The 26,129-nt window shown below is 36.4% G+C and overlaps 1 long non-coding RNA gene across 1 annotated transcript in view; it reads left to right on the top strand.

Annotated features, from left to right (window-relative positions):
* LOC137227839 (uncharacterized) overlaps nt 1–25,573 on the top strand; it is a 406,963-nt gene extending 381,390 nt beyond the window's left edge. Inside the window, exons 6-8 of the long non-coding RNA XR_010945021.1 lie at nt 6,043–6,096; nt 22,300–22,379; nt 24,732–25,573. This is a non-coding gene — a long non-coding RNA (uncharacterized lncRNA). The remainder of the gene's footprint in view (nt 1–6,042; nt 6,097–22,299; nt 22,380–24,731) is intronic.
* The last annotated feature ends 556 nt before the right edge of the window (nt 25,574–26,129 follow it).

Raw genomic sequence — 26,129 nt, 5'->3', positions numbered from 1 at the left:
TTAGTTTTTTAAGGAACCTTCTCCATAGTGGCTGTACCAATTTACATTCCCACCAACAGTGCAAGAGGGTTCCCTTTTCTCCACACCCTCTCCAGCGTTTATTGTGTGTAGATTTTGTGATGATGGCCCTTCTGACTGGTGTGAGGTGATACCTCGTTGTAGTTTTGATTTGCATTTCTCTAATGATTAATGATGTTGAGCATCCTTTCATGTGTTTATTGGCAATCTGTATATCTTCTTTGGAGAAATGTCTACTTAGGTCAGACGACTTCTTACTAAAAATCTCAACACTTCCTCTGTGGAGAAGCATTTCTAAATGCAAATGCCATACATTTCCTTATTGTTCTTTGATTCTTATCAGAATTATACTTATGCATTCATTTTATCTCTGTGCTCAATCATTTTTCTTCTTTAATTTTCAAAAAGTAAGAAAATAGGAATAGACAGTACATTAATCCTTAAGGAATTAACATATCAGAGACTGCGTGTGACAATTTGTAATGTGTTTCCACAGTGTCAACAGAGACCCTTCAGAGTATTCACAAATTAAATAAAAATTCAAGCCACCCTAACATTAACATAGAAAGAAAATAGGTCTACATCTATATTTTGTGTGCTGACTCACACAAAACTCATCCTCAGTATATCCTGAGGCTACCTGCTGGGATGAGTTTTTAAAAAGTGGGAGTCTGATGCCACAGTTTTATATTCTTGAACTTCTTCGAGGGCAGTAGGATGGTATTGGTAGAGTTGAGACTGAACCCAAGATCCTGAAGTTGTAAGTCAGTGCTTTACCACTATACCAGGCTTCCTGTAACATTATGATTTCCATTGATAAGCTTGAGATCTTAAGCACTGACTGAAAGTGAAAGCACTGAAGTGATCTGTGAAAAAACTACTTGTACCAACTGGGTATGTAGTACATTCTCAGACTTTCACACACTCCATGCAGGAACATTTTTAAAATCTTCTCAGGAAATAAGTTGATGTGCCTTCATCACTTCAGAGATGAAAGAATCACAATATGCATTTCTAAGTCATAAACGGAGAAGGTGATAGACTTACATTCAAGCATTTCTACTCTCCCTGTACCTTTTTATAAGCTGGATATAAAGGCAAACATTCTAAATCTCTACATATATGTACAACTCAAAAAGTAATTGTGAAGCTTGATATTTTATTGAAAAAATTCTGAATTTTTCCCACAGAAAAGAAGAATAGTTCAAGAGACTATAAAAATAACATGGTAATGGTCTTGAATGTCCAAAATTCCTCTGAGTGAACTGGATTCTGAGCTCACATGTTTTATGCTTAATTTGATTCCACCTCTCCCCACCCTCACCCCAAGTGTCCACATTTCTAACATTCAGAGTCATGAATCTTTGCAAACTGATGCCTGACTACATTTTTAGTGCTTTTTCACTCCTTATAGCCATAGTTCGATTTTGAATTGTTTTTGGAGGAGATATGCTGCTCAGTTGTTGGGGAGGAGGGGGTGTTACTATGCCACCTTAAACAACAAAAACACACACATACACACACACACCTCTCACTGCTTGTTAGATGCTTTCAATGTCCCAAAAAACATATTATTATTTAAATTTTGTATAGAGTTTAGTTAATTTGATGACAGCAAAAGGTAAGCATTTTTCTTCATTTTATAGATAGGAAAATTGAGTTCTTATATATATCTCAATATGTTTGGTTAGAATCAAGATATGAATCTAATGTGTGTTTATAAAAGGTCAGTGCAACTCTGCCATATTGACTCTCCGTTCTTTAAAATTACATAATTTTATATGTTGCTGCCTTAATTTTTTTAATACATAATATATTTTTAAAAATTTTAAGACTTAAAAAATGAAAATAGCTATTAGTATGATTGTCCATCTAAGTAAATTTTAATTTTGGATAAGAATCCTTGGATGCCGCCAATGTTCACAAACTCTAGCTAACCAGTGCACACAGACATGATAGGAAGATTGGTTCCCCAATCTCATAAAATACACAGGAAGCAAAAGGAGTTAGGCAGTGAGAGCATAGGCCACAGGAGTATTCTGGATAGATAGAGTACCACTGGTTCTGCCACTACTACATAAATGCCACCATGGACAGCACCCTCGACAAGACGCTTATCGTTATAAACATCGTTTTCTCATTCCTGATTTTAAGTGGAAAACATTCAGCCCTTCACCATCAAGTCTGAAGTTAGCTGTTGGTGTTTCATAGATTTCCTTTACTCTTGAGGAAATTACCTTCTATTCATGTATATTTTACAGAGACTTGCTTTCAGGAATTGATGTTGGATATTCTCAGATGCTTTTTCTTACATTTTTGTAATAACCGTATGGATTTTAATTTTCAGTTTGCTATTATGGTGAATGACATTGATTGATTTTTCCAATATTAAATCCAAACCTATGTTCCTGGTATTAAACCGCACTTGATTATGATATATTATCCTTTGTATATATTGCTGGATTTAGTTTGCTAAAACTTTGTTTAGAATCTTTGCTTCTGTGAATATTAGTCTATAGTTTTCTCTCATTGGAGTGTTTTTGTCTAAAATTGGTATCAGGGTAAATCTTGCCTCAAAGAATGTGTTGGAAAATATTTCCTCAGCTTCAACTTTTTCTGGAAGAATTAGTGTAGAATTGGTAGAATTTCTTACATAAATATTCTGTAGGATTCATTTGCAAAGCATTCAGAGTCTGATGCACAGTGTATTTCAATCTCAGATGGGAATTGCTGTCTTAAGTCTTAAGCTCCCCTGGCCTGTCATGCCATATTTACATTCCTATCTCAGACACCTTCATTCCTAGGTCTGCTTATCTGAGACACTGGGATGAAGTCTCCCTCAGTTACCTCCCGAGGTTTCTTTATGTGGAGAGGATGGGGATGGGAAAACCTTAAAGATAATCTTCCCCCCCTGTACTGGATATGTCTGTATTCCTATAAAAATTCTTCAGCCCTTTTCTAAAATGCAGTTGCATTACTTAAAACAGGGTGATCCTTTTTGATCCTGATTTTATGATTTATTAGGCCAATCCAAATGACCGCTCAGTCTAGGGTTAAGTGTTTCTCAGTAATAAGGCAAGACCTTCTTGAGTATTCTACCCATTTCCTTGAGAAATTCTCAAGTTTTTTGCAGGGGGGGAACAGGCTCTATTCCTGGCCCTGAGTGCCTGACGCTGTTCTCTAATATTTTCAGAAGTTTTTACCCTGCTTTTGGTAGTTGCGTCACATATATTCACTGATTAGTACTCTCCTGATCTATGCATATCTCCAGAATTCTCTTTCTGTTCAGCTCTCTCTTCCTCAGCCCTCTTCCTGTGAACTCTAACCGTCTTGATCTCTGTGGATCTCCTCTTCTTTCCTCATTTCAGAGTATCTACCAGGCTACATCTGAGTTTCTTCCACCAGTATTTCAGCCTGTAAACTCTCTCAAGGCAGTAGGCTGGGACAGTCATAAGGTTCCCAGGCTTCTTCTGTATTTCTCATGGGTCACTATTCATTATTGTCTGAGGTTCAGCATCTCTAAAACTATAGTTTTTTATATTTTGTCTAATTTTTTTACTTATTTCAGGCATAGGGTAAGTCATGTCCTTGTTGTTACATCGTTGGAAAAAGGAGGATTCTCATTTAAATGGTTTTAGTATTTAAAATGTAAAAGGATATAGCACAAAAACACTCATTGTCATTTTTGTTTTATTTTTAAATTGAAATACAGCTGAGTTACAGTATTATATTAGTTTTAGGTGTACAACATAGTGATTTAGTATTTTTATAGATTATACTCCATTTAAAGCTATTACAGAATAATGGCTATATTTCCCTATGCTACACAATATATCCTTGTCATTTATTTATTTTATACATAGTAGTTTGTACCTCTTAATTCCCTATTCCTATTTGTCCCTCCCCCTTCCGTCTCTCCTCTGGTAATTACTAGTTTGTTCTCTATATCTGTGAGTTTGTTTTGTTATATTCCTTTGTTTGTTTTATTTTTTAGATTTCAAATATATGTGATATCATACAGTATTTGCCTTTCTCTGTATGACTTATTTCACTAAGCATAATACCTTCTAGGTCTCTCCACATTGTTTTAAGTGGCAGAGTCATTGTTGTAAGTGGCAGAATTTCATTCTTTTTTATGACTGAGTAATATTCCATTATATATATATATATATATATATATATATATATATATATATCTTATTCTTAAACCAATCATCTTTTGATGGTGTTTGGGTTGCTTCCATACCTTGGCTATTTTAAATAGTGCAGCTATGAACACTGGGATGCATGTATCTTTTCAAATTACTGTTTTTGTTTTCCTTGGAGATATACCCATGAGTGAAATTGCTGGATCATATGGTAGTTCTATTTTCAGTTTTTTGAGGAACCTCCATAGTGTTTTTCATAGTGGCTGCACCAATTTACATTCACACCAACAGTGTACAGAGGTTCCCTTTTCTCCACGTCCTTGCCAACCTTTTTTATTTGTAGACTTTTTGATAATAGCCACCCTATGTCTTTTGATTGGAGCATTTAGTTCATTTCCAAATAAAGTAATTTAATTTTAAATTTAATTAAGATTTAAATTTAAAGCCATTAAAATTTACATAGTAAAGTATATATCTCTGAATTTACCTGTGTATCTCTTCTTCCACCATTTAAGAATTTATACAAAGATTTAGATATAGGAGAGAAAAATCAAAGCTCGTATTAGGCAAGGAGTTTGTATCGTCAGGTCAGAGGTCAGATTTTTTTAGGCTAATATAAAGAAAGTATGATTTAGAAAGTCTGTTGATAGTCCTGATCCAGAATGAATTGATTGAAAGGTGCTGTGCAGTTGGTAAAATATTTTGATACGGGACAAATATTGCTCAAACTATACTCTCCAACTTGGTAGGTAATTTTGAGACTAGTAAAGGAAAGAAACCAAAGCAGTTCAGATGTTAAATAACTCTATCATTTATTAAAATAAATGCCACTCATTATTATAAGGTATACAATATTTCAGAGGGTGCTTGATAGAACACTGAATATTCTAATATCCACTGTTCGGGCTTGTTTTGATTGTCCCTGGATAACCAATTTAAAAGATGACAATTATTAAAAGTTAAATTATTACAAGAACACTGGTTAGCTCATTTAGTTGGGTTAGGCCAATTTAGTTAATATTTAGGCCCTTGGATAGATATTGCTAACTTATCAATATCTGAGCCTCCTGTGCTTTGAGGCACATACAGGAACACATTGACTTGAACGCTTGTAGTTTTACATGGGCCTCTGACTAGTTCTCGACAATATGGCAAGTGAAATGATGTGTGTTACTTCTTCTCCAAAGTATTTAAAGTTCAGTATGAGACTCTCTACATCTCTCATGTGTTATCAGGAAATCGTAAAGAAATCCTTGGTTTAACATGGTAGGGTCAAACCTTGCAGTAATACTTAGTTCTAACTAATATAAACTCATATGCTCTAAAACTGTGATATGGTCACATATAAGATGATATTAGTATGTAAATGTTTTAAATATGGTTATAGTCAGTGTAAATCAAAAGTCATAATTTTAATTAATACCTTGAGTAGTATATAAAATTAGAAATCTATTTGTTTTCATTTCTGCATAATGGAGAAAACAGCCAGGAAATGTTTGCTGTAACATCTTTAATTTATACTCTTCCTGATATTTAATGTTAATATATACAATCCTATAACATTATTTCCATTTTTAGTGAAAATATCAATGCTGCCATTCATCTCTCAGAGTGTTCTGTGTTGAGCACACAATCCATGTTTTTAATTGGGAAGGTGAAGATGTTATCACTACAGAGAGGTTTTTCCCTAGAAAAGTAATATTAAAATTAGTCATTTTATCAATTTGGCTTGGATTTAGCTCTGTGTAGCAGAAAACCTTACTTAAAGTGGTTTAAAATAGAAATTATTCATTTTTGTGAATAATCAGTTCCAGTCGACTTAATGATGAATTGATTGGTATCTCTAATTCTGTTATCCTTTTATTTTTATCAGTAGAATCCTGCCGCAACTCTGAACAATAAGGCATCATTCAACAAAGGCAGAATGGAGGTAAGTGTGTGTTGGAGGGGTGGGGGAAGAGTGGCATCAACCATTTCTGATCCCTCTCCTCAGAGATTTTTTCGAACACTTTCCCTTTCTCTACCCCCAAACTTTTCTATCCATTATTGCCCTGAAAATTATGCCTATTCCCAGCCATAGTAAGACTGGAAAAAAGAGCATTTACAGTTCCTGGACTCTTTTTTTTTTAATTGATATATAATTGACCATAACATAGTGTTGTATAACATGTTGGTGATACATTTATATATTCCAATATAATTACTACAGTAACATTAGCTAACACCTTTATCATGGCACACTTTTATCATTTCTTTTTTGGGTTGAGAAGAGTTAGTCTCTTAGCAGCTTTAAAGTTTATGATATAGTATTGTTGACTATAATCAGTATGTTGTGCATTAGCTCCCCCGAACTTATTTACCTACTAGTTGTAAGTTAGTACTCTTAAAACAGCATCTCCCTAATTCCCCCAGCCCCTCGTCACCTTGTCCCCATTTCTCTGTTTTCACAAGTTCAGTTTTCTTTGAGATTCCACCTATAAATGTTACCACACAATATTTCCTTTCTCTGTCTGACTTACCTCACTTAGGATGCCTTCAAGTTCCATCCATGTTGTTGGCAAACGGCAGAATTTCCTTCTTTCTCAGGGTTGGATAATAATTCATTGTATATATACCACATCTTCTTTATTCATCTGTAATTGGACCCGTAGGTTGTTTCTATACCTTGGCTAGTATAAATAATGCTGCACTGAACATGGGTGTGCAGATATCCCTTCAAGGGATATTGATTGAAATTGAAATTGATTTCAGTTTCTTTCGTTATATACCAAGGAGTGGGATTGCAGGATCATATGGTAATTAAATTTTTAATCTTTTGTGGAACCTCCATGGTGTTCCAATAGTGGCTGCACAATTTACATTCCCACCAACAGTGTTCAAGGGTTCTCTTTACTCCCCATCCTTACCAACATTTGTTTTTTTAGGTTTTGTCCCTCCAGGTTTATTGAGATATAATTTTTATATATCACTGTATACGTTTAAGGTATATGTCATAATGGTTTGACTTACATATAGTGTTAAATTATTTACTGATATAAGTTTATAGTTAGCATCCATCATCTCATATAGATACAATACGGAGAAGACAAAACAAGAAAAAATAATTCCTTGTGGTGACAACTCTTAGGATTTACTCTCTTAACAATCGTCATATATACGATACAGCAGTGTTAACTAGAGTCATCATGTTGTGCATTACCTCCCTAGTACTTACTTATGTTGAAACTGGAGGTTTGTAACTTTTGACCACCTTTCTCCTATTTCCCCCCTCCCTACCCACTGCCTCTTCTGGTGACCAAAAATCTGATCTCACCTTCCTTTTTTTTTTTTTATGATTCCACATATAAATGAGATCATACAGTGTTTGTCCCTCTCTGTCTGACTTATTTCACTTAGTCATTCTTGGCTCCGTCATCATAAATTAATTGACCGTATATGTGTGGGTTTATTTCTGGGCTTTCTACTCTGTTCCATTGATCTATGTGTCTGTTTTTGTGCCTATACCATACTGTTGTGGCTACTAAAGCTTAGTAATCTAGCTTGAAATAAGGTATTATGATGCTTCCAATTTGTTCTTTCTCAGGATTGCTTTGGCTATGGGAGCCCTTTGTAGTTCCAAACAAATTTCAGGATAGTTTGTCTATTTCTGTAAAAAACATTGGAATTTTGATTGGGAATTCATTAAATCTATAGATCACTTTTGATCATTTTCAAAATATTAATTCTTTCAATACAGGAACATGGATCTTTCCATTTTGGGGGGTCTTCTTCAATCTCTTTTTATCAATGTTTTATCATTTTTAGTGTGCAAGTCTTTCACCTCCTTGGTTAAATTTACTTCTAAGTATTTTTATGCTATTATAAATGGGATTGCTTTCTTAATTTCTTTCAGGTAATGTGTTGTTAGTGTACAGAAATGCAATCAGTTTCTGTATGTTCATTTTGTACGCTGCAATTTTACTGAATTTATTAGTTCTAACGGTTTTTAGTAGAGTTTGTCATCTGCAAACAGAGAAAATTTTACTTCTTCCAAGCAAATATGCATGCCTTTCATTTTCTTGACTAATTATTCTGGCTAGGACTTCTAGTACTGTGTTGAACAGAAACTTTCTAGTTCATGGAAACGTCAAGTGAGTTTGAGATTTTTCTTGTTTCTGAATGTGTTTATCAATATAAACTTCCCTCTCAGAAATCCTTTTGCAACATCCCATAGGTTTAGCTATGTTATGCTCCCATTTTTGTTTGTTTCAAGATATTTCTTGATTTGCCTTTTAATTTCTTATTTGACCCATTGGTTGTTCAGGTTTATATTTTTTAATTTCCACAGATTTGTGAATTTTCCAGGTTTCCTCCTCTGATTGATTTCTAGTTTCATATCATGTGGTCAGAAAACACACTTAGAATGATCTCAATTTGTTAAGACATATTGTGTAAAGATCACCTCTCATGTGATCTTTCCTGGAGAATGTTCTGTGTGCATTTGAGAAGACTGTATTTTCTGCTGTTGTTGGGTAGAATGTTCTTTATGTGTCTGTTAGGGCATTTCATCTAAAGTATCATTCAAATCCATTATTTCTTTATTTAATTTGTCTGGATGATCTCTCCAGTGTTTAAAGCCAGGTATTGAAGTACTCTACTATCATTGCATTGCTGTCTCTTTCTCCCTTCATTTCTGTTAATGATTGTTCAATATATTTAGGTGCTCTGTTATTAGAGAGTATGTGTTTACAATTGTTATCTCCTTCTGATAAATTGACCCCTTTATCATTATCTAATGACCTTCATTGTCTCTTATGATAGTTTAACTTAAAGTCTCTTTTCTCTGAAAAGTATAGCTACCCTATTCTCTTTGGGCTTCTATTTGCTTGAAATATCTTTTTTTCATCACTTTACTTTCAGCTTGTGAGTATATTTAAAACTGAAGTTCGTCTCTTGTAGGCAGCATATAAATGGGTCTTGTTTGTAATACATTCAGTCTTCTGTGTCTTTTAATTGGAGAATTTAAACCAGTAATATTTAAAGTTATTATTGACAGATAAAGACTTCCTATCATTATTTTGTTCACTGCTCTCTGATCGTTTTGTAATTCCTTAGTTCTTTTCTTCCTTTCTTGCTAATTTTTTTTCTGTTAGTTGGTGATATGCTTTGACAAAGCAAAGGGGTGCTTTGCTTTGACTCTTTTCTCTTTACCACTTGTAGGTCTATTTTAGGTTTTTACTTGGTGGTTACCATGAGTCTTTAATAAATCAGCTTATAGGTTTATAACCATCTATTTTAAGCTGATAACAACTTCATTGCACAAGAAAGTTTTACCCATTTACTTGCCACCCCCACAGATTTTTAAATTTTTATTTCATTTTGGAGCATAGTTGATTAAAAATGGTGTGTTAGGTTCAGGTGTAGAGCAAAGTGATTCAGCTATACACATACATGTATCTATTCTTTTTCTAATTTTTTTCCTATTTAGGTTATTACAGAATATTGAGCAGAGTTCCCTGGGCTCTACAGTAGGTCCTTGTAGGTTATGTATTTTAAATATAGCATTGTATACATGTCAATCCCCAACTCCCAATCTATCCCCACCCAATTTATGTTGAGTTCCCAATTTTCATCTTTTTATATTGTTTCCATTAATATAATATTGGAGATATACCTATTTTCAAAGCTTTCTTCTGTTGACCTATATGGTAGATTTCAAAGTGACTTATACACTACCATGGCAGTATGAGAGTATTTTGAATTTGACTACGTATTTACCTTGCCAGTAAATTTTATATTTTTGTATGTTCTTGTGTTACTAATTAGCATATTTTTGTATTACCTTGAAGATCTTTCTTTAGCATTTCTTGTATGGCACCTGTATCTGGATGGACATCTGTCACCCTGGATTTAAGAAGTTTTTAGCCATTATTTATCTGAAGTTTCTCTCCCTTTCTCCCTCTCTTCTCCTTCTGGGACTCCCATAATGTTTCTGTTGATCTGGTCCCAAGCTCACATAGGCTTTCTTCACGCTTTTTCCTGCTAGTTTCTTTATTTTCCTCTGATTAAATGATATCAGAAAATGTCTTCAAGCTCACAGATTTTTTTCTATTGCCTGATTAAGACATTTGAAGCTATGTATTGAATTTTCCATTTTATTTATTGTATTCTTCATCTCCAGAATTTATTTTTGTCTCTCTTTTTTATGAATTCTATTTTTTATTGAATTTCTTATTTCAGTCATGTATTCTTTCCTGAGTTCATTGATTTGTCTATCTGTGTTTTCCTGAATCTTGCTGAGCTTCTTTAAAATTGTTTTCAGTTCTTTCTCAGATAATGTGAAGATTGTATCCTTGGGTCAGCTGTTGGAGTATTACTGATATCTCTGCATTTGAGGGCACATTCATCTCTTTCAGTCTTTCTGGATTGACTTTAGTAAGGAAAGACATTCACCTGGAGGTGGCTGTAAGGGTGCTAGCTGGGTGGGATGCAGCATCTTTTGTTCCTGGGAAGTCACAGTGGCATAGTCCCCATGCCACTCTGCTGGTTGAGATTGATGTTGGCCAGATGGTGGGGGGGGGGGGTCTTCTTGGCCAGGGCTGCAGAGGATGTGCAGGTCGGAATGGCAGCTAGGGCTATTCAGATCTTCAGATGCTGAGGTCTTCCTCTTCTCTCCTTTTTGTTTTTAATTTTTTTTTTTTTTTTTTATGTTCGCCCATGGGAGGTTATATCCAAGGGGATCCTTCTTGGAGAATGGGTTGGCATGCTGAAGCTCAGAATCCACAAAGCAGTATTGGAGCCAGGATCCTAGCATCAGGCATATGTGGAACTACCACAGTGCCTGGGTCCTGATGTACAGGTGCATTTGCTATGACTGTGGCACTCGTGTTTAGGATAAGGGTGTGTGCAGATGTCCTGTAGAACCAATACCTGGATTTCAGGGGTTTACCACTGTGAATCCAGCTGGTGAGAGTGGGGGGATTGCAGCAGTGTCACATGCCCTGGGATGAGAAGTTGCAGTGGTGACTTGGACCCAGAAGGCAGGGTGCAGTAATAGCGCTGCTGGGGGACAGTAGTATGTCAAAGTCACAACTCTGGTCCCAGGGGTCAGTCACAGGATAGCAGCAACACAATTCACATGGTAGTCTGTTAAAGCTACATGTCAGGACCTGGGGTGCTGGGCATAGAGCAGTGGCAGCGTGGCTCTGGTAGTGACAGTTCAGAGCCACAACTTAGGACCTGGGGGTAGGGTCCAGAACGGTGGCAGCTCATTCTCAGTAATAATGTGTCAGCACCTCAACCTGCCATGGGGGTAGGGCTCTGGGTAGTGGCAGCTCCCCTGGCAAGAATGGGCCACAGATGTAACCTGGAACCCCAGGGGGTGGGGCTTAGGGCAGCAAGAGCCCTTCTCAGCAATGACAGTTTAGCATCTCAATCTTGGATGAGGGGTGGTGTTCAGGGCAGTAGCAGCAGCCTTGGCAATGACTACTCAGAGCTGCAACCTGGAAAGTGGTCGGTGGGTGGTAAGGAGGCAGCAGCATAGTCCTGATAATGGCAGTTGAAGCATGACTTGGGACTCAAGGAGTGAAACCCAGGGCAGCAACAGCAGCTCCTCCAATAAAGATTTAGCACTGCAACCTGGAACCCAGTGGATGGGGCTGAATCGATTGTGATTCTGTATTATCTCTGTGTTCCTGTTAGCCTTCCTATTTTTATCAGCAGAACGCTGACACAACTCTGAAAATGAAGGCGTTATTCAACATAGGAATTAAGAATGGAGATGTGTTGGGGGCCGGGGTAGGAGTGATATCCATCCTTTCTGATACCTCTCATTGGAGATTTTCCAGAACCCCTTGCTTTTGCACCCCACCCCAAACTTTTCTATGTATTACTGTCCAGAACAGTATCAAAAACCTACTCACAGCTGTAATAATGCTGGAAATAAGAGCATTTACATTTCCTGGCTCTCTTCTAAAAGCCAGTATGGGAAAAGTTGGTTGGGACATGTTTTCTGATCAGTCAAGTTAGAATATCTGCTGTAACTATTATTCAAACATTCATATGTCAGTCTCTGTAATAGACACCACTTAATCTGCTGGAAGCCATTCAGTGTGAGAAGTTTTACCTGGTTGCACAAATGGGCAGAGGCTTAAAGAATTTCTTGCCCAAAGATACTCGCCCAAAGTTACTTGCCCAAAGTCACAGAAAGTGTAATGTATATTGATGAAGAGCCAGTGACCTCCAATACTAAAATACTATTTCAAACTTTAGCTCTCAAGTCTCAAACTTTAGCCATATTGGAATACAGAGAGTTTCTACTTAAAGGAAATTTTATATATACATGCCACCTAAAACTTAGTGTATTGAAGTATTCTTTTTCTTAATGTACTATGCTAGCTCAAGTAGGCTTATCATGATCAAAACAAAATTTTAAAAATCACATTATTAACACAAAAAACATCAGACCCTCTTGCGGTGGTACTCATGAGAACTTCATTCTCTGACCTTTAGGCAGAGTAATAATATATATTTCTTCAGGGTTTTTCAGTTTCCATCATGATCAGATCATAGCCACATTTCAGTCATAGCTATTCTATCTCTTATTGCAGGTCCTTCATAAACCTATTTGTCTGCTGTATTAGTTTTTCTGCAAACTCAGTTAAGCTTATACACTGAAAATTGCACTTCTAACACTACTAAGTATTTCATCTCTCTTCATACAACAGCTGCTTGGGTGCTAGTGTCATTTAGGGTTTCTCTCAAGTCTAACCCAGAAAAGATGCATTCTGAAGATTGATCTTTGGATTCAATAGTGTTTGAACAAAAGACACTTCCCGTGAGCACGCTAAACTCAAGGAGTAAGTCAACTTAGGTGGCCAATTACCCATTGTGTAAGAATGAGGATAGGAAAAGTATGAATCCTATACAACATGATCTCAGAAGAGTAAGAAAAATGCCTTAACCAAGCAAATATCTCTTATTTGTGAAGGGTTTTTTATAGACTGATCAATACTTACAAAGAGATGTTAGTTTCTTTTGTTCTGAACTGGCTGATAATGTTCACAAGTCAACGAGAAAATCACTTAGTGCAACTCTCTACACTGTTTTAATATCCCACATTTCCACATTTCCCACATATTGATTATAGATTTTTGGAACTGGATAATAACAACATGAGCATTTGGACAGTATCATGCAGCTGAAAGTTTCCAGCACTTGTACACAACCTAAATCTCAATTCCCTTTCCCTTCCAGCCTCATTCATTACTCAATCAATGTATTTTGACACTATTCACTTCCCTTCTTTTGACCTTTACACGTGTCCATCGGAATTCTTCTCTCTCCCTCATTCATTACCAATATTGTTTATTGAACATATAATATGTGCCAGTTATTGGGCTAAGATTTAAGTATAGAAAAATAATTTAAACAGGAAAACTCACACATGGAGGAGGAGGTTTTAGGTTCAGTTAAGTGTCATAAGTGAAATCGTAAAGGTTTGTATAAGGTACCTATGGGGTAAAAGAAAAGAGTACTCAAGTAGTTTTAGAAGAGAATCGATGAGATATTGTATGGGGATAACAAATGATCTGTGACTTACTCCTCTTTAAATTTTCCTAGGTTTATGGAAATATAATTGACATACAACGTTCTGTAAGTTTAAGATATACAGTGAATTAATGTAATACACGTGTGTTAGAAAATAATTAACACAGGGTTAGTTAACACCTCCATCACCTCACATAATTACATTTCTCTTTTGTGGCAAGATCACGTAGATTTACCTTTTTGCAACTTGCAAAAATATAACAGACTTATTAATTAAAATTACCTGCAGTATATTAGACATCCAAAATGTGTTTGTCTTATAACTAGAAGTTTGTACCCTTTGACCAATCTCTGCCATTATCCCCAGGCAACAACTACTCTAACCTCTGTTTCTATGAGTTCTTTGTTTTTGTTTTGTTTTGTTTTTAGATTCTATATGTAAGTGCTGGTATATTTTTCTTTCTCTGTCACACTTATTTCACTTATCATAATGCCTTCAAGGTCCATCTGTGATGTTACAAAGAGCAATATTTCATTTGTTCTCATGGCTGAATAGTATTCTATTATTTTTTATCCATTTTTTCATTGATGGATACTTAGGTTGTTTCTATATCTTGGCCATTGTGAATAATACTGCAATAATCATGGGAGTTCAGATAACTCTTCGAGATCAACTTTTTATTTCCTTTGGATATATATGCCGAAGTGGGATTGCTAGATCATATGGTAGTCCTGTTTTTAATTTTTTGAGGAATCTCCATACTATTTCCATAGGGGCTGTACCAATATACATTCCCACCAGCAGTGCATAAGGGTCCTCTTTTCTTCACATCCTTGCCAACACTTATATCTTCTCTTTTTGATGATAGCCTTTCTAACAGGTGTGAGATGATATCTTATTGTGGTTTTGATTTGCTTATCTCTTCTGATTAGAGATGTTGAGCATATTTTCATGTACCTGTTGCTCTTTGTATATCTTCTTTGGAAAGATATATATTCACTTCCTTGTGCCCTTTTTAAATTGTATTGTTTTTCTGCTATTGAGTTGTATGAATTATTTACATATTTTGAATATTAAACTCATCAGATATATGATTTATAAATATTTCCACCTATTCAATAAATTGACTTTTCATTTTGTTGATTGTTTCGTTTGCTGTGCAGAAGCTTTTTGGTTTGATGTAGTCCCACTTATCAATTTTTGTTTTTGTTGCTTGTGCTTCTGTTTTCATATACAAAAATCGTTGCCAAGAGCAATGTCTCAGATCAGTTTTGCTAAAGGAGTTTTATGATTTTAGGTTTTATGTTTGAGCCTTTAATCCATTAAGAGTAAGGTTTTGTGAATGGTGTAAGATAGAGGTCCAATTTTACGTTTCTGCATATGTTTATCTAGTTTTCCTAAAACTATTTGTTGAAAAGACCATACTTTCTACATTTAGTATTCTTGGCTCCTTTGTGAAATGTTAGTCAATTGAATATGCATGGGTTTATCTTGGGGCTCTTGATTCTGTTCCAGTGGTCTATGTCTATCTTTATCCCAGTATTTTACTTTTTTATTACTATAGCATTTTAGTATAGTTTGAAATGAAGAAGTGTGATGCCTCCTGCTTTTTTCTTTCTCAGGATTGCTTTGGCTGTTAGAAGTCTTTGTGGTTACATAACAAATTTTAGGATTTTTTTTTTTTTTTAAGGAAAACTAGCATTGGAATTTTGATGGTACTGCACTGAGCCTATAGATGGCTTTGGGTAGTGTGGGCTTTTAAACAATATTAATTTTTCTGATTCCTGAACATGGGCTATCTTTCCACTCTTCTGTCTTCAACGATTTTCATCAAAGGCTTGTAGTTTTCAGCATACAGACCTTTCACCTCCTTGTCTAAATTTATTCCTAAGGATTTTTATTGTTTTTAATGCTATGAAAATTGAATTGAATGAGATTAGTTTCTTTCTTTCTTGATGGTTCCTTGTTGTTATATAGAAATGCAACTAGTTTCTGTACACTGATTTTGTATCCTGTAACTTTATTGAATTTGTTGATTAGGTCTTACAGTTTTTTGGTGAAGTCTTTAGAATTTTCCATACATAAGATCATATCATACACAAATAGAATTTTCTTTCTTTCTTTATTTCGGTTTTGATTGTCCTTCAGATATTTTTCTTGCCTGATGGCTCTGGGTTGGACTTCTAGCACTATATTTAATAGGTATGGTAAGAGTGGCACACTTGTCTTATTACTGATCTTAAAGGAAAAGCTTTTAATCTTTCATTGTATGATGAAGTATGATGTTAGCTGTGGGACTGTCATATAGTACTCAGGTATGTTGATTCTATACCTTTTTAAAATCTATTTATCATAAAAGATGTATTTGTCAAATGCTTTTTCTGTATCTATTGAGATGATAATACGATTTTTATTTTTCTATTAATGAACACATTTATTGATTTGCGTATGTTGAAACAACCTTGTATCCCAGGGATAAATCCACTTGATCATAGTGTATGAGTCTTTTAATATGCTATTGAATTTGGTTTGCTAATATTTCATTGAGGATTTTTACATATATAGTAATCAGGTATATTGGTTTGTAGTATACTTTTCTTCTAGTGTCCTTATTTGGCTATGGAATCAGGGCAATGCTGTTCCAGTGAAAGGATTTTAGGAGTGTTCCCACTTCTTCAAGTTTTTTGGAAGAGTTTATTTAAGAAGAATTGGCATTAGTTCTTTTTTAAATGTTTGGTAGACTCACCAGGGAAACCACGTGGTCCTTGGCTTTTCTGTCTCGGGAGGTTTTTGAATACTCATTCAACCTCCTTACTCATTATAGGTCTATTCATATTTTCTATTTCTTCATGATTTAACCTTGTGAGGTTGTATGTCTATAGAAATTCATCCATTTCTTTTAGGGTAATCAAATGGTTGGTGTATAATTATTCATGATAATATCTTATTAACCTTTGTATTTCTATGCAGTCAGTTTTAATGTCCCCCCCCTTTCAGTTCTCATTTCTATATATTTGAGGGTTTTTTCTTAGTCTAGCTAAAGGTAGTTAATTTTATTTATTGTTTCAAAAAACTGGTCTTAAGTTTTATATTTTCTTTGTTTTTCGTCTCTTTTTCTGCTCTGATCTTTCAGGGTCTAGATTAGTTTGTTCTTGTTTTTCTAGTTCTTTGAGGTATAAAGTTAGGTTGTTTAGTAGACATCCTTCCTTTCTCTCAGTATTGCTTTACATTTCCCGCTTAGAACTCCTTCTGCAGCATCCCATGTTTTGATATGTTGTGTTTTTATTTGTGTTGGTGTCAAGATACTTTTGATTTCCCCTTTGACTTCTTCTTTGACTCATTGGTTATTCAGGATTGTATTGTTTAATTTCCACGTACTTGTGAATTTTCCTGCTTTCCTCATTATTGATTTGTAATTTCATACCATTGTGGTAGGAAAAGATACTTGGTATAATTTTAATCTTCTTATGTTTGCTAAGACTTGTTTTGTGACCTATCAGGTGACATATTATGGAGAATGCTCCATGCGCACTTGAAAGTGTATTCTGCTGCTATTGGATGAAACGTTTTCTTGTCTGTTAGATCCACTTGGTAAAGTCTATTTCAAGTCCACCATTTACTTGTTGATTTTCTATCTGGATGATCTATCTATGTTGAAAGGTAGATTGACGTTCCCTACGATTATGGTGGTGGTGTCTATTTCTCCCTTCAGAGCTGTTTAGTTGCTCAGTATATTTAGGTGCTGCAGTGTTGGGTTCACATATATTTATGATATATTCTCTTGTTGAATTGACCCCTTTACATATACAATGACCTTATCTGTCTCTTGTTACCATTTTTGGTTTAAAATCAATTTTGTCTCTTACAAGTACAGCTATTCCTACTCTTGGTTTCCACTTGCATGCAGTACCTTTGTTATCTCTTCACCTGGAGCCTATAAGAGTCAGCCTTAAAGCTGAAGTGAGTCTCTTTAGGTAGCTTATAGTAGGGTCTATTTTGTTTTTAATCTCTCCAGCCACTCCATGTATTTTGATTGAAGAATTCAATCCCTTTACATTTAGAATAATTATTGATAGGTGAGCCCTTACAAATGTCACCTTATTAACTGTTTCAGGCTATAGGTAGATCCCTTGCTGCTGCTTCTTGCTGCGTTTCTTTGTGATTGGTGATTTTCTGTTGTGGTATGCTTCAACTGCCTTCTATTTATCTTTTATGAATCTACTGTAGGGTTTGTTTTATGGTTTCCATGAGCCTTACAAACAGTGTTTTATGACAACAGTCTGTTTTATCCTGATAACAATTTAAGTTCAATTGCAATCAAAACTTGACTCTTTAACACCCCCTTTTATGTTTTTGATGTCACAATTTACATCTTTTTATACTGCATATCCATTAACAAATTGTAACTATAATTATTTTTATTGAATATATTTGACACATAACATTGTGTACATTTAAGGTGTAAAATATATACTAATTTGATACATTTATATAATGTGATATCATGGCCATTCTTGGCAATTTAGCACCTTTATCACATTACATAATTATCCCTTTTTTAGTAGTCATAATAATTAAGTTCTAGTCTCTTTGCAGGTTTGATAAATACATATGATATTGTGGTCTATATTCATTATACTGTGCATTAGATCTCTACAGCGTAGCTGTTACTCATTGCAAATTTGTACCCTGAAACATCATCTGTCTTACCCACCCCCACCGGTAATCACTATTTTACTCTCTGTTTTTACAGGTTTGACTTTTTTAGATTACATATATTATTGATATCATACAGTACTTGTCTTTTCTCTCTCGGACTTATCTCACTTAGCATAATGTGCTCAAGGTCCATCCAAATGGACCAAAAGGTGTATACCTGTAGCAAATGGCAGGTATACACAGACACACACACCACATAACGTCTTCTTCATCGTTTATCTGGCAGTGGGCATTTAGGTCGATTTCATATCTTGACTATTGAGACTAATGATGCGGTAAACATGAGCGTGCATATATCTCTTGGAAATCCTGTTTTCATTTCCTTTGCATATACCCAGAAGTGGTATTGCTGTATCATATGGTAGATCTATTTTTAATTTTTGAGGAAACTTTATATTGTTTTCCATAGTTGTTGGATCAATTTATATTCTCACCAAAGTGAACAAAAGATCCCTTTTTACCAAATTTTTTCCAGCGCCTGTTGTGTCTCTTCTTCTTGACGGTAGCCACTGTAACAGGTGTGAGGTGATATCTCATTGTAAGTTGGATTTGCATCTCCCTGATCATCAGTGATGTTCCGCACCTTTTCATGTGCCTGTTGTCCATTTGGATATCCTCTTTGGGAAAGTGTTTACTTAGTTATTCCACCCAATTTAAATCAGGTTGTATATTGTTTTTTGGTTGTTGTTATTGAGTACAGTTGACCCTTCAACAATGTGGGGGATAAGGGCACTGCCCCTCTGCATAGTGGAAAGTCTGTGCTCTGCATAGTGGAAAGTCTGTGTATAACTTAGAGTCGGCGCTCCATATATGTGAGTCCGACATATCCACAGTTCCTATGCATTAATGGGTTGAACTAATCATGGATCGTGTAGTACAGTAGTAGTTACTACTGAAAAAAATCCATGAATAAGTTGACCTGCACAGTTCAAGTTTCAACTGTATATGAGTTATTTATATATTTTAGAAATTAACTCCATTACCCAATACATAGTTTGCAAAGCTTTTCCCTCATTCGGTACACTGCCATTTTATTTTGGTAATTGTTTCTTTGATTTTTGCTGCTGTTATTTGTGCTTTTAGTCATATCCAGAAAATCTTTGCCAAAAACAATATCAAGGAGCTTCTTCAACACATTTCCTTCTAGGAGTTTTAGAGTACCAGGTCTTACGTTTAAGTCTTTGATCCATTTCAAGTTAGTTTTCATAAGTGGCGTGAGATAGTCATCAAATTTCATTGTTCATCATGTACTTACCCAGTTTTTCTGCACCATTTGTCAAAGAGATTCTTCTTTCCCCAGTGGGTGTTCTTAACTCCCTTGTCAAAATTAGTTGACTCTGAGGACTCTATTTTATTGCATTGGTCTATGTGACTATTTCTGTGCCACTACCATACTGGTTTTAGGACTATAGCTTAGTAGTGTACTTTGAAACAGGAAGAGTGATATATCCAGCTTTGGTTTTATTCTCCAGATTGCTTTGGCTATCTGCGGTCTTTTGTGGTTCCATAGAAATTTTAGAATTGTTTCTTCTATTTCTCTGAAGAATTCCTTCGGTATTTTGATGGAGCTTACATTGATGTGTAGATATTATGGATAATTTCACAATATTAATTCTTCTGAGCCATGAAGATGGGATGTCTTTCCATTTGTTTGTGTCTTCTTCAGTTTCTCTCATCAATGTCTTCCAGTTTTCAGTGCACAGGTCTTTAACCTTTTTGGATAAATTTATATCTGTCTAGGTATATTTTTCATGCTATTGTGAATAGGGTAGTGTTTTTCAAAAGTTTTTTCAGTGTATAGAAATGCACCTGACTTCTGTATGTTCATTTTGTACCCTGCAACTTTACTACAATCACTGCTTAGTTCCCACAGTCTTTTGGTTGAGTCTTTGGGGTTTCTCTATATAGAATCATGTCATCTGCAAACAGTGACACTTTTCTTTTTCTATTGGATGTCTTTCATTTCTTTGTCTTGCCTAATTGTTCTGGCTAGGACTTCCAGTAGTACATTGAACTGGAGTGGTGGGAGTAGACAACTTTGTCTTGTTGCTGATCTCAGAGAAAATGCTTTCAGTTTTTTCTCCAGTGAGTATAATGTTAGCTGTGGTTTTGTGATATATGGCCTTTATTATGTGGAGGGATTTTCCTTCTTATACCTAGTCTATCAAGTGTTTTTATAATGAAAGAATTTTGTATTTTGTGAAATGGTTTTTCTACAGTTATTGAGATGATCATGTGATTATCTTGCATTGTACTGGTGTGATTTATTTGTGTATTTTGAACCATTCTTATATCTGAGGGATAAATCCCACTTCTTCATTGTTTATGATCCTTTTAATGTGTTCATGAATTGGTTTGCTAATATTTGTTGGGAATTCTCGCACCTCTATTCACTAGGGATATCGGTCTCTAGTTTTCCTTTGTTGTGATGTCCTTATCTGGCTTTGGGATTAGGGGAATACTGGCCTCATAGCATGAATTTGGATTTTTGGGTTGAGTTTCAGAACGGGTGGTGTTAAGTCTTCTTTAAATGTTTTATAGAATTTGACAGTGAAGCCAGCTGGTCCTGGTTTTCTCTATGTCTTCCTGATTCAGTTTTTATAGGTTGTGTGTGTGAAGCCCATCGCCTCTAAAGTGTGGTTCGGTTCAGATGTTTTCTTGATTTTCTGTCTTGGTGATCTCTCCTTGCTCACAGTGGGGTATTGGAGTCCCCTGATAGTACTGTATTGTTTATGTCCCCTTTCAGACCTGTTAGTATTTGGGTGTTGGCAGCTTATGTATTTATAATTATTGTATCTTGTGTTGTATTATCTCCTTCCTCATTATATAATGACCTCCTTTGTCTCTTGTTACCATTTTTGGCTTGGAGTCTATTTTGCTTGATATAGATATCACTATGCCCCCTTTCTTTTGGTTTCCATTTGCTTGGAATATTATCATCTTCTCTTTGGGCCTTTGTGTGTCTTTCTTTAGAGTTTAAATTGGTCTCCTATATCCAGCACATAGTTGCATCTTATTTTTTTTTTTAAATCCACTCAGGCCCTCTATGCCTTTTGATTGCTCAGTTTGATCCATTTACATCAAGGTTGATTATGGATGTGTAAGGACTTACTACTGCCACCTTATCTTTTGCCTTCTTCTCATTTTGTGTCTTTATCCTTCTGTTTCAAACTACCTTTATAAATTTTTGGGTTTCCATGGTGATTTGCTCAGTCACCCCTATTTTTATGGCTTAGGTCTCTATATTTTCGCTTTGTGGTTACCAGGAGGCTTACATAAAACATCTCATACGTAAAACAGCCCTTTATTCTGCTGATAGCATCTTATCTTCATTTGCCTGCAAAGGTTCCACTCTTCTTTTACTCCTCCCTTTTTCTCTATGTGATTTCACAAATTATGGCTTTTATGTTATGAATTCAGTAATATTGTAGTAGTGTATTTTAATGCTTTTTTCCCTTTAACCTGTTTGGTATAATTATTTAACCCACTGTTGTCAAACGGTCATGGTTTTCTAATTCCGACTATTACCCTTTTCAGTGCTTTATGTTCTTTCATTTTGTGTGTGTCTCTACTTAGTGCCTTTTTGTTTGTTTGAAGAACTCCCTTCAGCATTTCTCTCCATGCAGGTCTTGTGGTGGTGAACTCCCTCAGTTTGTCTGGGAAAGCCGTTATTCCTCCTTCACATCTGAAGGGTAATTTTGCCAGATAAGAGTATTCCTGGCTGGCAATTTTTCATCTTTTAATATTTTGGATATGTCATTACACTCTCTCCTAGCCTGTTGCTGAGAGATCTGCTGGTAGTCGAAATGGGGGATCATTTTGTAAGTTACTTTTTCCCCCCTTTGGCCACTTTTAAAATTCTTTATCATTGATTTTTTTTTACAGTTTCCTTATGATGTATCTTGAAGAAGGGCTTTTTTATCCACAGCCAATAGAATGCCTTAGTATGTCCAGTTCCTTCTTTGGTAAGTACTTAGCTATTATTTCTTTAAATAGACCCTCTGCCCCCTTCTCTCTTTTTACCTCTGGTATACCCATTATTTTCATTATCTTGGTTTTCCTAATTGAGTCTAATAGCTCTCATAGAATTTCTTCACTCTATTCAAATCTTAGTTCTCACGCCTCTTCTGTCTAAATCATTTCTAAATTCCTGTCATCTACTTCACTTTCTCTTTCTTCCATCTGATCTCCTCTAGCACCGATGCATTCTTTCTTATAATTTCAATTATCGTGGTAAAGTATTCCTTCTAGTCATTAATTAATTATCCTTCTAGTCATTAATTATATGAGTTTTTTGAGTTTTCTTGTAGCTTGTTGAGTTTCTTCAAAACAGCTATGTTGAGGTATTTATCTGTTGGACTGTAGTATTCCATATCTTTGAGTTCAGGTGCTGGAGAATAGTCATTTTCTTTTGGTGGTACCATGATTTTTCCTAGTGTATCATTAACTAACTGTGCCTTTGCTGTAACATGTAAAGTAGCAAACACCTTTCTTAGTTACAAAAATCTTCGTTTCCTTAACATTTTAACATGCTGACAAAACAAAACTTCCTTTTATTTACCAGAAGGTGGTGATACAGCCCAAGTTTTTGACTTCTCACTGGCCCAGACTGTCCCTGCTACTACATTTGGGAGAGTACATATAAAAACGAAAGGTATTGCAGAGTTGCGGGACGTGTGGACTTAGCACCTGGGGCTTCGAGGGTCCCCAACACACCTGTTAGGGGAGTCTCTGATTGATTGCAAGACTCTCAGAGGTCTCTCTCTTGCTGGATCTCCTGCTGAAATCCTGAGCAGATAGCAGGTAACACTTTCCTTGAATGTTTTCCTGTCTGCCTTCTTTCCTCTCCCTCTCCTAGTCAGTCACAGAGGCCCCTTCTCAGAAATCTGCATTCTGCCTGAGAGGAACCTCAGGGTACCTCCAGCTATAACGTTTGCAGGTGCTTGCACTTTTCACTTCCTCTGCCAGAGAAGTAGCTGCTGTCACTGCTGCCACCATTGCACTCACCAAGTGAGCTCTGGGGAGAGGGGTCTACTCCGGCCATTCCTCCCTTTGTCTGCCTCCAGACTTGTTTCTGTCCTGCTCAGCTGGTTTGCCAAGTTCTTCTGTTAGACTGGCGAGAGCACCACAAATTCCCTATCTCCCATGAGTGTCTTCCCACTTTTGTACTCTCCAGATTATGTTTTTTTTCCTGTGGTGGTACTTGAGGGTGAGGCAGGCTCAGGACTTGGAGCTGCAGCATCTTTAGATGTCCACTGGGTGATCTCTCAGGTGTCCTGTGCAGAGGCCCTTTGGTTTGGTTATGTTATAGACGTAGACGTCCAGTTAGTTGTAAATTGAAAGGAAGAGAAAAAAAGAAAAACATTTCATGCCATGACGGTGACATCCAACTACAGCTATTTTGATACGTTTGTTCTTTAACCTTTATATTAAAGTAGTTAATGATATTAGAATAGTTAACGTATCCCTAGATTGAAATACTAGAGTATTGTGAATATGACTATATGCTTACCAGTGTATTGTATATTTTCATGGTACCTTCAGCTTGATGAACTCCTGTCGGCATTTTTTGTAAGGTAGGTTTAGCGTTCATAAATCCCTCAGCTTTTTGTTTCTTAGGCAGTCTTTATCTCACTTTCATTTATGAAGGATATGTTTGCTTGGTAAAATAGTCTTGGTTGGCTGTTTCTCTCATAGTACTTGGAATGTATCATCCGTTTCTCTCTCTCCTGGCCTGCGAGGTCTCTACTGAGAAAGCTGCTTGATAGCCTGATAGAAGTGCTCTTGAATACCTTAAAAAATTATCTTCCCTTTAAATCCTTTCTTTGACTTTTGACTGGTGTTTTAGCATAATGTGTCTTGGAGAAGATCATTCTGGGTTAAAGTTTGGGGGTCACCTATTAGCTTCACATACTTGGATGTCCAAATCCCTTCCCAGGTTTGTGAATTTCTCAGCCCTTATTTCCTTAAAGAAGTAAGTTTCTATTCCTTTCCTCTTTTCCTTCTGGGGCTCTGCTGTTATCTTGATGTTGTCCTGTAAGTCCCATAGACGTTCTTTTTCTTCTCTGATTGGACAATTGATCTATCTGCTGAGTCTTTGTCAAGTCTGCTGTTGAAAACTCTGTTGAATTCTTTCATCCACTCATTGTATTCTACAGCTCCAAAGTTTCTGCTCAGGTCTTTTTTACGTTTTCTTTTGGTGGAACTTTTCATTTTGTTCATGTACATTTTTTCTGTTTTTATTAAATTGCTTACCTGTGTTTTCTAATAGCTCTCTTCTTCATAATAATTACTTGAATTCTTTATGTCCCTCGTAGCCCTGCATAGGCATCAGCACATTTGAAGCAGCAGTTACCTCTTCCAGACTTCATGGATCCAGACTTCATGGATGGACTGTGGTAAGAGAAGACTTTTACCTGTGGACAGAAGTGTGGCTTAAGCATAGTATGAGCCTGAGTCAAGTGGTGCAGGGCTACAAGCGTGGGGTGTGTTTTGGCATTAGATCCGGTGGTTTGCAACATCTCAGGCCTCTGTGGTGCACAGAATCAACAACTGTGGTAAGCACTGCAACGCAGTGGGGTGTGTCCTCAGTGGCACCTCTTAGTTCAGCAGCTAAGAACTGGGGCAGGCAAATGGTGGTGTCCAGAGCCAGTGTGTGCACACACTCAGCTATGGGGGACAGCTTAAGGGGCCCACATCATTGGTGGGACCAAAGCATACAGCAACGATTGGGGCCAACTACAGGCTCACTGGCAGCTGTAGGGGCCCTGGCTATAGGCATGCTCTCTTGTGGGTGGGTGGATACTTTCTACTCCTGGACTTGCACGGTGGTGGGTGCAGAGGCTTGTCCAGAGTGCATGCCAGGTGGTCTGCAGTAGGGGTTCTAGCCTGGTGTCTTACACAGAGCCCTGGGCTGACGTCAGCAAATGCAAATAGCTGTGGGGTAAAAGCAGGTAAAATAAGAGAGAGAGTTCTCTTTGGGGTGACGTTGCTGGCCCCTTTAGTATCGTCATCCTATAGAGCAGGTCACTGTGATCCACCATCACTCCTGCTGCATGGCTGCTATTGGTAGCCACCGTTTTCTTTCTTGTTGCTAGTCATCTCTATATATCTTGGCTTTGCTAGCTTGCATGGGGTGAAACCATAGAAAGACCTTCACTGGGTGTCCCAAAAGCCTGGGGAAGCTAATTACTACTCACCATGCTCTTCCTTTTGCAGCAAACTCTTTCTAGATGGGAAGTTTCCTCTTGGGGCTAAGCAGTACCAGCTTGGTGGAGGGATGATGCAGGCAAGATGAAGCTGTCTCCCTTCTCTATTTAGTCATGCCCTTCTTCTGGTTTTCTGTTCTGCTGTGTTGCTTTTATACACGGACTCCGGAGCTCTGCCAGTCTTTGTGGACAGCTCTTTCTTTGTTGATCTTTGTCAGGGGACAGAGGCCTGGTTCTTCTGCATCTCCATTTTGGTCTTTAGCCTATAATTTATTCTTGAAGAAGATGAAAAGAAAAAGTGTTTACCAATCAAAAGGAGTAACCTGAGAATAGGATACGAAGTATGAAACTGTCTAACATGTTTGGAATTACATATCCTGATGATCAACATTCTATCTAGAGAGCTTTGTATATTTACTGATAAGATAACCAAATTTGCAGTATATCTATTTTACTAAAGAAAGACCTTTTTGCAGAGTTACACACTTTATTTTTAAATATTTTTAT

This window comes from Pseudorca crassidens, chromosome 7, assembly GCF_039906515.1.
Source record: "Pseudorca crassidens isolate mPseCra1 chromosome 7, mPseCra1.hap1, whole genome shotgun sequence".
In the NCBI taxonomy this organism is placed as follows: Eukaryota; Metazoa; Chordata; class Mammalia; order Artiodactyla; family Delphinidae; genus Pseudorca; species Pseudorca crassidens.
The sequence above is the reverse complement of the archived record's forward strand: the minus strand, read 5'-3'. Positions and strand labels throughout refer to the sequence as shown.